At 44.2% G+C, this 16,838-nt stretch overlaps 1 protein-coding gene across 2 annotated transcripts in view; it reads right to left on the bottom strand.

Annotated features, from left to right (window-relative positions):
- Window positions 1-16,838, bottom strand: part of tusc3 (tumor suppressor candidate 3) — a 754,082-nt gene that overhangs the window by 661,489 nt on the left and 75,755 nt on the right. The window lies entirely within an intron of this gene.

Here is a 16,838-nt window from a genome sequence, read left to right as displayed (position 1 = left end):
CAGCTGCAACTCAGCAATGAAAGAGATTGGTAGTCCTTAGGTACAGTAAATCCCACTCACTTCATGCAAAACATTTGGGTTTGTAAAAAGCATAGGCTTCTGTAAGTTGTTTTTTGCAAAGATCATGAGTTTAAAAAAGTCTTAGGGAATCAGAATTGTTGAAAGTTTTTGTTCCAGTACCAAAAACTGAGAACAGTAATTTTAACTACAACCCATTACTGTTCCTGAACCACTACATTTTCATCTCTGCAGATACCATAATTCTCCAAGTGTTTGACTTACCCTTTACTGACAGGTTTGCTTCCAATCTTGAATAGCAAACACCATTGAAAGATAGCTGCTCATGCATATATTATTATAACCAGTAGGAGACCATAAACAATTTGTCTAGTAACAAAGGATATAAGAGAAGGTATACACATAAAAGAGTGAGAAGAGCCACATCAGCCCCATCCATTAAAAATTAACTTTCTATACCACTCATCCATCCCTAGCAATGCTTTCTCCTGAGAAAGGCAAAAAAAGATAAAATATTCTTTGAACATAAGAACATAGAGCTGGAGTATGTCATTTGAATCTTCAAGCCCACTCTGCTATTCAATAAGATCAGTTTCCAAAAATTATTCAATCTCTGATTTGAATATATTCAATGACTAAGCACCCACAGCTCTCACGAGTAGAAAATTCCAAACTTTCACAAACTCCTGAGTGAAGAAATTTCTCCTCATGTCAGCCCTAAATGGCTGACCTCTTATTCTGAGTCTCTGACTCCATGTTCTCGATTCCCCAGCATTTCCTCAGCATCTACCCTGTCAAGCTCCTTAAGAATTTTGTACTTTTCAATTAGATTCTCATTCTTCGAAACTTCTGGAATGTACTTTATTTATTTAGTCTACTTAATCTTTTGATATAGGATAATCCCAGGAACCAGTCTAGTAAACTTTTGTTTCACTTCCTCTGGTGAAAATATGTGCTTCCTTAGATAGGGAGACCAAAACTGCACACAATGCTCCAGGTCAGCCTTCCCAATGCCCTGTATAATCGTATTAAGATGTCTTTACACTTATACCCTAATTATTTTGTCACTAAAGTAAAGATACCGCTTGCCTTCCTGATTGTTTGCTATACATGCAATTTAACTTTCTGTGGTTCATGAAAAAGGATATATGGGCGACTCTGAATGTAAACATTTCACGGTCTCTTTCCATTCAAAAAATATTCTGTATTTATTTTTCCTTTAATTCCATCTGTCATGTTCTTGCCCACTCACCCAAACAGTCTATTACCCTCTGTAGCATGTCTATAGCAAATTCCATGCCTGTCTCGCTGAGCTTCCGGCTCTGGCCGGGCGAGAGCCGGGCAGCACAGCTGTCACCGAGGCCCAGCGTCACAGTCCAGCCCCGTCAAAGTGAATGAGGACACGCTCTCATTTTTACAGCACGAGCTGACCTCAGGGGAGGGGTGGTGGATTCAGACCTCGGGGTGGCGGGGGTCGGACCTCGGGGGGCACGGGTTGGGGGACGGTCGGACTTCGGGGGTTGCTGGGCCAGGTCGGTTCTGGGGGGTTATGTACAAACATACATACAAACATACGAACTAGGAGCAGGAGTAGGCCACTTGGAACATCGAGTCTGCTCCGCCATTCAATAAGATCATGGCTGATCTGATAGTGACCTCAACCCCATATTCCTGCCTACCCCCAATAACCTCTCACCCCCTTGTTAATCAATAATTTATCTAGCTCTGCCTTAAAAATTTTCAAGGACTCTGCTTCCACTGCCTTTTGAGCAATAGTTCCAAAGGCGCACTACCCTCTAAGAGAAAAAATTTCTCATCTCTGTCTTAAATGAGCGACCCCTTATTTTTAAACAGTGCCCCTACTCCTAGATTCTCTCACAAGAGCAAACATCCTCTCCACACCCACCCTGTTAAGACCCCCCCAGATCTTAAAGGTTTCAATCAAGTCGCCTCTTATTCTTCTAAATTCCAGTGGATACAAGCCTAACCTGTCCAGCCCTTCCTCATAAGACAACCCGCCCATTCCTGCTATTAGTCTAATAAACCTTCTCTGAACTGCTTCTAAAGCATTTACATCTTTCCTTAAATAAGGAGACCAGTACTGTACACAATATTCCAGATGTGGTCTCACCAGTACCCTGTACAAATGAAGCATAACATTCCTACTTTTATAATCACATCCTCTCACGATAAATGATAACATTCTATTAGTTTTCCTAATTACTTGCTGTACCTGCATACTAACCTTTTGTGATTCATGCACTAGGACACCCAGATCCCTCTGAATCTCAGAGCTCTGCAATCTCTCACCATTTAGACAATAAGCTTCTTTTTATTCTTCCTGCCAAACTGAACAATTTTGCATTTGCCCACATTTGAGGGGGGGGGGGGGGCGCTGGTGGTGGTGGGGGGGTGGGGGTCGGGTAGGAGCAGGCAAGCAGGCGGGGGGGTGTTCCATCGGGTGGGTCAGAGGTTCGGGGGTGGAGGGGGTCGGTTCAAGTTGGGATTGGGTTGGGTCAGACCTGCAGGTGGGGGGCAGGGTCGGATCAGGTCAGGGGTGTTCGGGTGAGGTTGGGTGGGTCAGGGGAGTGGCGGCGGGAAAGAGTCCAGTGCAGGTTGGGTTCAGAGGGGTGGGGAATACAATGGGAGGGGGTGGTTAATCAGGCTGTGGAGGAATCCCCTGGGGGATCGAGGCTGTGAGGGTGTCCCGTGGGGGGATGGGAAGTGTGGGTGGGATCCAATGGGGCGATCGGTCTGGTCTTTACAAAAGTTACCAGAAGTTAGAAGAAGTTTTATCTCTTCTAACTTTTTTTGAGTAACTATTGATGTAACCCTGTCGAAGCCATCTAAAGTTTGCGATTTACATCACATTTATAGATGGTTCCCAGCGCAGGGCAATTGCCCAGAGGAAGTTTGCACTTCTGGGCAATTGCCATGCTCACCCTTACCTGTGAAGTTCCAAGAGGGATTCCCCAGTGCATCTTTGGGGTACCCCACCTCCTAATCTGACATTGGGGAGCTTGGAAGTTATGGCCCGTGATCTGATAGCTAGTACTGACATGTGTCATGAAGAGATTAACGTGTATAATGTTATTGGAAATTATTTTTTAAACTAGAGTTTAGCAGTGTCTGTGTCTATGTGTGTTGTGTCTAAATTGGATTAAAGCCAGCTAGTCTTGGTGCTTTGAAGTATAGAAAGAAGTAGGTTTGAAATGGTAATTAGATAAACATGTGGAAGTTTAGAAACATAGATGTCAAGGGGACAATTTAGATTTTTAAATAAAGCATTCAAAAGAATGGGTGAAATCTTGCACCCAGCTAGAAGATGCTAAGCAATATTGTTTTTTTTTTTAGCTTACTAATAAAATTGGTGGAATCAAAGGGTGTTATTGTTAGAAGAGGTAAGAATAAAAACATAGTAATAGAATGGGAAATTTACATTCAAAGGAAAAGCTAGGTATAAACAGAAAGGAGTTTTGTGTGTAAGGCATTTACGATTTAACCAGCCTGTACGCCTGCAACTGTGTCTGCAAGGAACCTCATTTTGAACTCGTACGGTCAAATGTGTTTTGCCTGGGGTCTTTTAAATCTATGATTTAAACCTACTGAGAGTCAGGTTAATTAGAGGATTTTTGTAGTTATTACAGTAGTAATTTTGTAGACGTATGTATGTGTTTACAGTCTTTCTTGTATTAATAAATGTTTAATTTAGTTTTATAAAACCCTCTTGAGGCTCTGTGGTCTTATTACTACTGAATTCAAAGCCTCCATCTCGAAACATACAAATTGCTAAAATAGGTTATGAAGGTTGCTTCAAGTTTCCCTCCAGGATTTGAACAACTCAGCCTTTACCAGCAGGTTTGTCATAATACATGGCTGTAGGAGGACAAGGATTGGGTCCTGGATATTAAGGGGAATATGACATTCAATGAGAATATAAAGTTAGGTAAAGGTGGAGAGGTAGCACTGTTAATCAAGGATGCCACTGGTGAAATACTTAGAGATGACCTTAGTTCAGGAGATCAGGATGTAGGATCAGTTTGGGTGGAGATGAGGAATAGTAGGGGAAAGAAGTCACTAGTGGGAATGGTTTACAGGCCCCCTAACAGTAACCACAATGTAGGACAAAGTATACAAGAAGAAATATTGGGTGCTTGTGATAAAGGGACGGAAATAGTGACTTTAATCTATATCTAAATTGGAAAAATCAGATTGGCAGTAGCCTGGGTGAGGAGTTCATAAAATACTTTTGAGATACTTTCTTAGAATAGCACATTCTGGAACCAACCAGGGAGCAGGTTATTTGGTATTGTGTAATGTGACAGGGTTAATTAAGTTAAGGCACCCCTAGGTAGCAGCGACCATAATATGATTCAATTTTACATCCAGCTTGAAAGGGAGAAGAGTGGGTCTAAGACTAGTATTTTAAACTTAAATAAAGTCAACTATGTGGGCATGAAAGCTGAGCTAGGCTGGAGTGAACTGGGATACTAGGCTAGAGGATGGATCAATAGAAAAGCAGTGGCAGGCATTTAAGGGGATATTTCAGAATATTCAGCGTAAGTATATTCCTACTATAAAGAAAACATTTAAAGGGAGGGCCCACCATGCGTGGTTAACTAAAGGAGTTAGGGAAAACATGAAACTGAAAAGCATATAACTTGGCAAAAATGAGTGGCGGGTCAGATGATTGGTCAAAATATAAAGAACGGCAGAGAATGACTAAGAGCTTAATCAGGAAAAGAAATTAGAGTATGACAGGAAGCTAACTAGAAATGTAAAAATGGATAGCAAGAGTTTCTGCAGATATTTAAAAAGGAAAAGGGTAAGTGAAGTGAATGTTGATCCCCTAGAGAGTCAGAATGGGGAGTTAATTCATGACAGATAATAAGGAAATTGCGGATGAAATGGACAAATATTTAGCTTCTGTCTTCACTATAGAGGATACAAAAAGCATTCCAGTAGTTGCTACAAACCAAGAAGTGGAAGGGAGAGTGGAACTTGGCGAAATTACAATTACTAGGGAAGGGGTACTGAGCAAACTGATGAAACTGTGGGCTGACAAGTCTCCGTGTCCAGATGGACTTCATCCTAGGGTCTTAAACGAGGTGGCTAATGAGGTAGTAGATGCATTGGTGATCATTTTCCAAAATTTGCTAGATTCTGGAAAGGTTCCACTTGACTGGAAAGTAACAAATATAACCCCTCTATTCAAGAAGGGAAGGAGGCAGAAAACAGGAAACTTTAGGCCAATTAGTTTGACGTCTGTTATGGGGAAGGTGTTAAAATGGATCATTAAAGAGGATATAGCTGGGCACTGAGAAAAACTCAAGGTAATTGGGAAGAGTCAGCATGGTTTTGTGAAAGGGGAATCCTGTCTAACCAATTTGTTAGAGTTTTTTGAAGGAGTAACTCGTGCTGTGGTTCAAGGGGAGCCTGTATGCATACTGTGCGTGGTTTTCCAGAAGGCATTCGATAAGGTGTCACATCAAGGGATCTTGTGGGTAAATGGGAATGTAGAATTTGAAACACAAACACACCAGCCTTGATCTTATTGAATGGCGGAGCAGGCTCGAGGGACCAAAAGACCTACTTCTGCTCTTATCTCTTATGAATATTTGTATGTATCATAGATGCCAGTCTTCAGCCAATTCCATTCACTCCACATGATATCAAGAAACAGCTAGGAGGACTGGGTACTGCAAAGCTATGGGACCTGACAATATTCCGGCAATAGTAGAGAAGATTTCTGCTCCAGAACTTGCTGTGACTCGAGCCAAGCTGTTCCAGTACAGTTACACCACTAGCATCTACCTGGAAAGTTGCCGAGACGCATCTTGTAAATAAGAAGCAGGACAAATCCAAACCGGCGAATTATCACCCCATCAGTCTACTCTCGATTATCACGATCAGGAAAATATGATAATTTTCATAATATTCTTAGAATTTATTGTTAAGTAGCGTAATAGTGGAGTCTGTGTCTACGGCTCTATGTGTGTGACTTAATTGAATTAAAGGCAGCTGGTCTGAAGGCTTTGATGTGTCAGAAGATAAGCTAGGTTTGAAATGTTAAGTACGTGAACCATGGGGTAAGTTGTAGAATGTAAGAGGTAAAGGGAACATTTGCATTTTAAATAAACCAGACTAGCTTGGATTCAGAGGGAATGAAATATTATACCTAGCCAGGGGAAGTTAAGAAATAGTGTGCTTATTTTCCCCAAAGATTACTGGTAAACTTGGTATTATTAGAGATTTTAATTATTAGAAAGGTAAAGTCCAAACACATAGTGAAACAATGGGAATTTGCATTCAAAGGGGAGAATATGTATAAAGGAGTGAAGGCTGTGTGTAAGGATAGGCATTCTAAGATCTAACAAGTGTGAAAAGCCTTTAGCTGCTGTCTACAAAGTACTGAAGTTACTCTGAATTGGATTGTTCAGGGTATCATGCTTTTTTGCCTGGGTCTTTTAAAATCTATTTGTCTTACTGTTTCCTTAACAAAAGTGCAACTGGGAGATAGACTAATTAGGGAATTTAGAAGTTATCATAGTTGTAATTTGTAGATCTATGTATATATTTAAAATCATTTCTTCTATTAATAAAGGCTTAATTTAGTGTTGTAAGAAACCTTTAAGACTTAGTGGTCTTATTACTATTGAATTCAAGGCACACATCTCAAAATTTATACAAATTGCAAAACAGTTGTGGCTGTTGTTTCCCTTTGGGATTTTAGCAGCTCAGCATTTACCATCAGCTGTGTCACAACAAAGTTGGGGGCTCATTGCGAGATATATTTCAGATTCCTTGATTGGTTTGGAGTTGGTGAACCTTAAGGTTACGAGTATGAGAAGAACTTTGAATTCAGGAATTGGTGTGAGGCGGTTAAGTCGTGAGACTGCAATATGGATTTGGCAGTTACTAAGGCTTGTTTGGGAGTTGAAGTTATAACTTTGGCTGGTTTACAAAAGTAACTAAAGTTAAATTAATGGAATTAACAGATAAACTACAATTGGAGTTACCTACAGGTACGAACAAAGCAGATATAATTGAAGGTACAGCATGCACAGCAGTTAAAATTGGAAGTGATACCTGACACTAGTGAGTCCCTGCTAGAGGTAGTGAGACTTCAGTTAGAAATGAAGAAGCTTGAAATTGAAAAAAACAATGAAAATGAGTTGGAGGCAGCAGAAAAAGGAAAAGGAAGAGCATTTCAAAGGGAGCAGACAGAAAGGCAGGAGACAGAAAGAAAACAAGAAAGGGAATTAGAAATGGCGAGGTTAGAAAAGCAGGAAAGAGAAAAGGGGAGAGAGAGAATTCCACCTTAAAATGCAGGCAGTTAAAAAAGAGACACCAGTAGGTGAGGAAGGAATTATTTCCAGACCAGAACCCAGTAGGGAGATGTATAAATTTGTACAAGCTCTTCCAAAGTTTGAGGAAAGAGATGTTGAAGCATTCTTTATTTCATTTGAGAAGGTAGTTAAACAGATGAAATAGCCACAGGAAAACTGGACATTGTTGTTACAATCCAGGTTGGTGGGTACAGCACATGAGGTTTATGCTTTATTGTCAGAAGAAATGTCGATGAACAGTGATGTAGTAAAAAAGGCTATTTTGAATGCATATGAGTTGGTTCTTGAGGCATACAGGCTGAAATTTAGGAATATGAGAAAACAGCCTGGGAAAACTAGTATTGAGTTTGAAAGAGTAAAACAAAGTAATTATAACTGGTGGATATGGGCATTAAAGATAGAGACAACATATGCAGCTCTTAGAGAAGTAACTCTTTTGGAAGAATTTAAAGATTCAATTCCTTCGGTAGTGAGAACTCATGTGGAGGAACAGAGGGTTGAAATGGTAAGACAAGCAGCAGAGATAGCTGATGATAATGAGTTAGTTCATAGAGCTAAACCTTTTTGTCGTCACCCTTTTAAATCAGAAAATGATAGAAAGTGGGAAGATGAAAGGAAGGTGGGTAGTCAGGGAAGAAAAAGAGCAGGTGGAAATTCGCAGGAAGTTTTTCTCAGAAAAAAAAGGAAGGTGCTGAGCGTAGAAGTGACATTTGAAAATTGAGGTGTGATGGAATACTCTACAAGCCTGGATGAGTGCAGCTCCTACAACACTCAATAAGCTTGACACCATCCAGGACAAAGCAGCCCATTTTATTGACATAACATCCACAAATGTTCACTTCCTGCACCACCAGTGCACAGTATCAGCAATGTGTACCATCTACAAAAATGCACTGCAGGAATTCACCAAGGCTCCTTCGACAGCACCGCCCAACCCCACGACCGCTACCATCTAGAAGGACAAGGGCAGCAGATAGATGGGAACACCACCACCTGGAAGTTCCCCTCCAAGTCACTCACAATCCTAACTTGGAAATAATCGTCATTTCTTCACTGTCGCTGGGTCAAAATCCTGGAACTCCCTTCCCAACAGCACTGTGGGTGTACCTACACCACATGGCCGGCAGCGTTCAAGAAGGAAGCTCACCACCGCATCGCAAGGGCAACTAGGGGTGGGCAATAAATGCTGGCCCAGCCAGCGAAGCCCACATTCCCGTGAATGAATAAAAAAAAATATTGCAGTCACACAAATCTATTTGTGGAAATAAGTTTGGATAGACAAGTTTAGCTATACATGATATATGTGTAGAAGTTTCATCTTTGCTAAGGCAACATCCTTAGAGATTAAATCCGGCAAAGTTATTACAAATACAGAAAGAAATCGAATTCATGCTTCAAAGTGATATCACCGAGTCTAGTAGCAATAACTGGAGTTCGCCTATTGTGCTGGTACCCAAACCAGATGGAACACAAAGGCTGTCTGTGGACTATTAAAAGGTGAATACAGTGACAAAAACAGATTCATGCCATGGCTGGAAGATTGTATTGAGAAAGTGGGATAATCAAAATTTATCACAAAGATCGACTTTCTAAAAGGATATTGGCAAGTACTGATATCAGAGAGAGCAAAGGAGATATCAGCTTTTATGAAGCCAGATGGACTACATCAGTTTAAAGTCATGCCATTTAGTATGAAAAATGCACCTGCAACATTTCAAAGACGGGCAAACAAAGTAATTGCAGGTCTGAGCAATTGTGCTGTTTATATTGACAACTTGTTAGTTTTCAGTCAGATGGGGAGGGGAATTATTTACTTGATTACAAAAAGCTAATTGGCTGGTGAACTTCGCCAGAAGTGAATTTGCAAAAGTGCAAGTTATGTGTCTAGGCCATATCATTGGACATGGTAAGGTTGCTCCAATAGATGTGAAAGTCAAGGCTATCGTGGATATCCCCATGCCTATAACAAAATGAGAAGTTTTGAAATTTCTGGGCATGAGTGCTTTTTATCAGAAATTTGTACCAAGTTTTAGCAGTGTGATTGCTCCATTGACTAAACTATTAAAAATAACAAGAAGTTTCAATGGACACAGGAGTGTCAGGAGGCATTTAGCAATTTAAAAACTGTATTAACTATGGCACAAGTTTTGGCAGTACCCAATTACGCCAAACAATTTAAGTTGGCCATTGAAGCAAGTGTTATAGGCATTGGGCCGTACCGTTACAAGGAGATGATGCTGGAATAAAAAACTGATAGGGTATTTTTCACGGAAATTGAATGCACAACAGAGAAGATATTCAACGATTGAAAAGGAAACTTTGGGTTTGATGTTAGTATTGCAGCATTTTGAGATTAATGTTGCAAATAATTCATCAGAAACAGTTGTTTATACAGACCACAATCCTTTAAAGTTTCTGGACAAATTTCAAGGCAGAAGTGCAAGGCTATTCAGATCAAGTTTATTACTGCAACCATTTAATCTATAAATCATACATGTAGCAGGATGAGAAAATCTGATTGCAGATGCATTGTCAAGAGTTTGAAGCTTAATGGGGAAATTGGACATTTAAAAACCTGGACACTGGACTAGAATGATTTCTGTTGCTACCAAGGATTTGTGTATAAATTGTTATGTTAATGCATACATCTGGTAATGTAATAGTGTAATAAGTATAAGAGGTAATGTAAGATGAGTTCAGAAAATGAAGCCGTCTTTCTAAATTATGACAGAGCACTTTTTAATAAGGAGGGTAATGTCAGGAAGATATAATAATTCTGATAGTGTTATTGGAATTTATTGTTAAGTAGAATAATAATGGGGTCCGTGTCTATGGGTCTATGCCTGTGTGAACTTAACTGAATTAAAGGCAGCTGGTCTGAAGGCCTTGTCAGAAAATAACCACATTTGAAACGTTAAGTAGGCAAACATGGGGTAAATTGTAGAATTTAAGAGGTAAGGGGAATATTTGCATTTTAAATATACCAGATTAGCTTGGAATCAAAGAGAGGGATTGAAATTTTACGCCTACCCAGGGGAAGTTAAGAAACAGTGGGCAGAATTTTATGGCTGACATGTGGGTGGCGGAGCCCGCACGTCAGCGCTCAAAATGTCACGCGCTGATGTCGGGCGAGCGTCCCGATGTCAGCGTGCAGCATCGCGATATTTAGGTAGGCAGGCGCTATGAAGCGCGACATGCGCCCGGCATTAATTAAAGGCCTTGTTAAGGCCCTTAGCTCAGCAACTGAAGCCGATTTTGAGGAACCCGTGTGATTTTCGCTTCGGCGCACAGGTTCAACGGGCAGGCGGGTAAGCGATTTTTTAACAAACCTCATGCACGGGCGGGATATGTGGGTTCAGAGGGGTTGCTAATGTTTTATCTGAACTTTTTAATGCAGAAAGTGTTTTAAACTTGCCTGTGTGATTGTTAGCAGTTCAGATCGATTTCCAATAGCTTTCTCTGTACTTTGAAGCTTCAGCTCAGCAGTCTGCAGACAGTAATCTTTATTGGGCCTGCAGCTTTCTGTAGGCCTCCATTTAGCCTGGGTATGGGTTCTGACATCTCCACTGGAGGCAGCTCCTCTGAGGAGGAAGGGAGGGACAGAATAAAGAGGAAGTCAGGAGTGGACTATCAGCCTCCAGGGGAGCCACCTTTGGGAGGCCAGACGCAGGCACAAGTGGCGCAGAGCCAAGAGGTTGTCCAAGATGGAAGGGGCCGCAGAAGACGCCACTATCCTGCTGCCAGAGTATACAGGCGGCGAAGCAGCGACCTCAATATGACTGAGGTGCAGTGCCGAAGGAGGCTGCAACTGTCAAGGGGGACAGTGAACTATATCTGTCAGATGATTGGCCCTGAGATCTCCCCTAACTGTGTGGGTGGACACCCCATGCCAGCGCTCTGAAGGTCACAGTTGCCCTCCACTTCTATGCATCTGGCTTGGTGGGTGATCTTTGCGGTGTCTCCTAATCAGCTGTCCACACTTGTGTCAAGCAGGTTACAGACGTACATTGACCTTCATCCACTTCCGCTGCGACCAGGCAAGTCAGGCACAGCGAGCCAGAGGCTTCGTGGCCATTGCTGGCTTCCCCTGTGTCCAGGGTGCAATAGGCTGCACACATATGGCCATCAAGGCGCCAGCAGGTGAGCCCGGTGCCTTTGTCAACAGGAAGGGCTTCCACTCCATGAACGTGCAGATAATGTGTGACCACAGGATGCTGATTCTACAAGGTTGTGCAAGGTACCCAGGCAGCTCCCACGATGCCTACATCCTCAGGCACTCCCAGGTGCCGGTGCTCTTCAGTGCTCCAGCTCGGCTAGATGGTTGGCTACTGGGTGACAAGGGCTATCCCCTCAGAAGGTGGCTCATGACTCCTCTCCGCCATCCAAGAACAGAAGCTGAGAAGCGCTACAATAAGAGCCACAGCGCCACAAGGGCTGTGGTGGAGAGAGCCATCGGTCTTCTCAAGATGTGCTTCCGTTGCCTGGACCGCTCAGGGGGCGCACTCCAGTACCCCCCAGATCGCATCTCTGTGATAGTGGTAGCATGCTGCACTCTGCACAATCTTGCGCTGGAAAGGGGGGATGCAGTTGACGATGAAGACCTTGACGCAGTGGATGAGGCTGCACATGATGAATCCAACAGTGGCTCAGAGGATGAGGAAGCACAGGGCAATGATGAGGGGCAGCACGCCGACCCGCTGCTACACTAAGGAGGCAGGGACATTTGGGACACTTTAATCCAACGAACCTTCAGCCAGCTCCACACACATGGATCAGCAGGACCAGCATTGCCCGGGGGCTCCACACGTGGCACTTAAGTGCTACATCTTCCACCTCATCAGCTGCAACTAAGGGTTTAGTACAGAAACATCAATGTCCACTCAAACACTCATGATATGTCTGTAAAACATTCAAATGCAGCACAAAGGAAACACCCTCAGCCATGGTCAGAAAAGTGGACTTTATTGCCACCAAAATAAAGCACAAACGTCGCTCTGACGTACATAATGATATATTCCCTAATCTAGGGCCAACACGAAATCACCAGTGACAAACCCGTGGAGTGCCTAACGTGCCTTACGCTTACGTTTGCGGGTGCTACGTCTAGGTGCCGCCCCATCGCTCGGAGTGGCTTGTGAGACAGCCTGCTGACTCTGCTGTCCTGTTGGCCTTGATGACCTTGGCGGCCGTCCTCAGGCCTGTGGAGCCTGTGCTGGCCCCACCTGTCAGGGAGTGGCCAGTTCCAGAACTGGCACCTCCCCAGTTGTCGCAGCCTCAATGGATGCAACAATCACTGGCAGAGGGGCGGAGGAGCTGCTGCCCTCATCCGGAGCACTCTGAGAGGATCTTGCAGCGACGATAGGCAGCTGCTGCGCCGGCGTGAGGTCATATTGGACCTCCCTGCTCACCGCAGATGGATGAGCACTGAGCGGCGACACTTGGTGCCCAGAACATTTCCCACATTGCGAATGACCACCTGTGGCCATTAGCGCTGTGAGGGCTTGCAGGTCCGAGCGTTACCCAATCAGAAGATTCTCAATCTGCTGGAAGCTCCTCTCCATGAGAGTCGCCAATCTCTCAATGGAGGAAGCCTGAAGCTCTGTCCTGTGGTTCTGCCATTACTGACAGTCTGTCTGGATTCCTCCACCACAGAGACCAAGTGAAGCACACCCTCATGCATACCTGCCAGATGCTCCCGCGCACCCTGCCGCTTGTCCTGCAGAGGCTGCATGGCTGACATCTCCACAGGCACATCATCACTGCCGGACTCAGCATGTGCCTGGTCCTCTGCAGTTCTCTGGCTGCTGGCGCCATCGGCACTCTCTGTCCATGCCATCTCCTCCAGCGATTGTGAAGTGCCCTCTCCACTGTGCCCCGGGACACTAGCCGACGTCATAATCCCCTTTGTCGCAAGTGCTTGTCGCTGCGCTGGTGCCTGGCTCGCTGAAAGGATGTGACACAAGTTGCAAGCGTTGGCCCTCAGGTGTGGAGGGGGGACTCTGGACTTGTTGGTGGCGGCCATGTAGTGGTAATGCTGAATTAACAATAAGGACAGTGCATCAGTTAGTCTTCAGTCAGTAACACCATTCATCCCTTTACACCCCCCCCAGCCTCATAAGTCGCTCACCCTTCAAGAACCTAAGGAGACGAACATTGGTGGGGTGGTAAATAGTCAAGAGGAGGCCCAAACATTACACGCACATACAGACAGGTTGGTCAGATGGCCTAAGGAATGCCACATGGAATGTTATGTGGATAAGTCTGTGGTTAAGTACTTGGGCAAGACAAGCAAGGTACGGGAATACGTGAGTAATGGAAGGACCGTGGGAAGTCACGACGATTACAGGGACTTTGCTGGCAGACCTGTTAAGGTAGCAGAACAGGACCATAAGGCGTTTAACAAGGTTGAAGCCAAACTTGCCTTTACTGGCCGAGGAATAGAATGTAGGAAAAGGGAGGTCATGTTGCAAGTGCAGAAAACGCTATCGAGGCCACATCTACACTTCTGCGTTCAGTTGTGACCTGCGCTTCATGGGTTGGATGGCATTGGAGTGGGGAGAGTGCAGAGGTTCCTGATCTGGATGCATGCTGGCCTGGAGAGTTGGAGTTATGAGGAAACATTGCATACACTTGCGACATTTGCTGTGGAGCACAGGAGATTGACAGGTCACATTATTGACTTTCATACCGTTGAGGGGCATAGACCAGGTGGACAGAAGGCAACATTTCCCCTTGGCACAGGGATGACTAACATGGTGGCATTTATTTAAGTTGAGTGCCATGAGGTTGACAGGTGAGGTGCTGAGGACCTTTTGGACAGAGTAATGTGGGACGCACTGGCTGAAAGGGTGTTGGAGGTACAAACCCTCCTAAGATGATATAAGTCTTTGGATGTGCAGCAGCGATGCCATAGCATGTTAGGCCATGGGGATAGTGGTCACAAATGGGATAAGGCGACTTTGGAAGGTACTAGAGATGTGCATCCTCAAGGGGCCGAGGAACTTTTGTGTACGACCCACATGTCTGACTGTATCAGTCTGTGAGTGAGCAGTGTTGCTGCATTAATGATTGCAGCAATCATCAGTGCTTTGGATGGTGGGGAGACAGAGTGGATGGGACTATGGCCCTCAAATACCTAGCCGCTGCACCCCAGCCTCGCCGACACCTGACGACCTGGCCGCCTGCTTCCTCCCCAGCTCCATGGCCTGCTCCTCATAAGTGGTGAGGTGCTGCAACATGGCTTGCCCACCACTAGTCCGCTGATGCTCCTGGCTATTGTTCTCAGTTTTTGCCTGCAGAACAGGGAAGAGCATTTATTGGGGCTGATCGCTCATGTACTCTGCACGTGCACGCCACATCCCAACCACAGTGGCCCATCTGTGGCCTCCAGCGGCTCCTGTCCATACTACTGGTGGTCAGTCCCCAGAAGATAGTACGGCTGCTCCCAACCCCCTCCCCAAACGGCCACCTTGGACACATTCGGCATCCATCACTTTGAATAACACACGGGTCTTAGCGCCCATGGCAAGGAGGCGCAACTAGGTGTGACGCCGAGGCCAGCAGATGGCTCTTGGCCATAATACTTTGAGGCTCACCTTCCACCATCTCATCACCATCATAAGACATGTGTTGGAGTTCTGAGTATGTGTCTAGCTGCTTCCCCTGCAGGTTGCCCCCAGACTGCTCAAATGCGACACTAAACACCAACATATGCTGCAGGAAGAACCCATCTTCTCCTCAACCACTATTGCTGATGTAAGCATGGTCACTATCTGTTTGCCCACCCAGCGTGCGCCAAATGCCCAATGCAGTAATGAAACTAAGATGTTGTGGGGGGGGGTCGTCTCAAAGGCTAAGGCTACCTGCTGGGTAAAATGGCCAAGGCTGACATGGTACTCACCCTCCGCCACCTCCTGCCACGCCTGACTGGTCATGTGGGGGGCCCTCCTGATTGATTGCTGTATGTGAAACTTTCTGTCTCAGTCCTCTGAGGGAAAAGAAGTGTGCTGTTGCTAATAATGTAAGTTATGGAATGGTGAAAGGATGGTGCAAAATTGCAAGCTTTGACTATCCACCAATTTTTTCTGACGCTGAACCTTATCAGCAATGGAAGGCTGAAGTTGAAATGTGGACCCAGGCTACTGCTATTCCCTGGAAGATGCAAGGTATGGCTTTGGTGTTATCATTACCAGCCAAAAGTAAGGTAAGAAGTAAGGTATTTTCAGAGTGGAAAATGGATGATTTGGATCATGAAGAGGGATTAAACAGTCTGATTCAATTTTTGAATAAGTTCTATAAAAAGGATGAGATCTTGGGTGATCTTTGATAGGTTTAGGAATTCAGATGATCAGTCCATGGAAGAAGATATCATGGATTTTGATAAATGGAACAGGAGACTACAGCAATTTGAACTTGAAATTCCAGAATCGGTATTGGTATTTAAATTACTGGACTGTGCTCGCATTTCCCATGTTGATAGTCTTTTAGTACTAACAGGGGTTCAGTTTCAGGGGAAAGAATCTCTCTTAGATCAAATGGCTGCTGCCCTAAAAAAATTTCTGGGGAAGCAGTCATTTCCTGCCACTTTTTTAGCAAATGCGAACAACTGTGCTGTGAAACAAAGGATAGAGGATTCAATGGTGGCCGAATTTCATGGTTAGCCAAATGTTAGACGAGGAGTCCAATACAAAGATGAAGTTAATGACAAGAGGTCTGAAAATGGTCGTAACTCTAGCCAATTTGAGAGTCGGGACAAAAAGTGTTTCTGGGTTGGTGACCGTAGATGATTAAACCCAAAAAATGCACAGGGAATGGTTAGTCGGTGTTTTCGGTGTGATTCCCAGTACCATTACACAATGAACTGCCCACAGTGAAGGAATCATGTTTTTGAAGTGACCCACGAGATGGATTCATCTGAAGCTGAGAATGATGATAGTGACTGCCATGATGGAATTGTATTGATCAGAGTTTGAATCCGGTGATGAGTATCTTGATGGTAGATTTCTTCAACGGTGCAGTTCTGGACAGTGGTTGCACTTCTACGCTGTGCGGCATGGACTGGCTTGACTGCTATCTCTCTCGATGAGGCAGACCGACGGAAGGTCAAGGAGTATGAAAACACTACCTGCTTCAGGTTCGGAGATGACAATATATTAACATCCTCCAAATGGGTGGTCCTCCCTTGTAAGATAGCAAGGATCAATCTCATCATCAGTAATGATGTTTCTAGCAAGATACCACTATTGAGTCGATCTGCAATGAAGAACGATCAGGTGACACTAGATATGAAGAATGATAGAGCAGTCGTGTTTGGGAAAAATGTGGATCTACATTTTACTCGTTCAGGCCATTATTGCTTGCCACTAAGGAAGACAGACTTCTCATCAAAAAGTTCATGGAGTTTTGTTAACTGCTGAGAATGAGAATTTAGCGGACAAAAAGATCATTTGGAAATTACACAGACAGTTTGCA

This window comes from Cetorhinus maximus, chromosome 1 (assembly GCF_964194155.1).
Source record: "Cetorhinus maximus chromosome 1, sCetMax3.hap1.1, whole genome shotgun sequence".
Classification (NCBI taxonomy): domain Eukaryota; kingdom Metazoa; phylum Chordata; class Chondrichthyes; order Lamniformes; family Cetorhinidae; genus Cetorhinus; species Cetorhinus maximus.
Note: the sequence above shows the minus strand (reverse complement) of the source record. Positions and strands in the feature narration are given on the sequence as shown.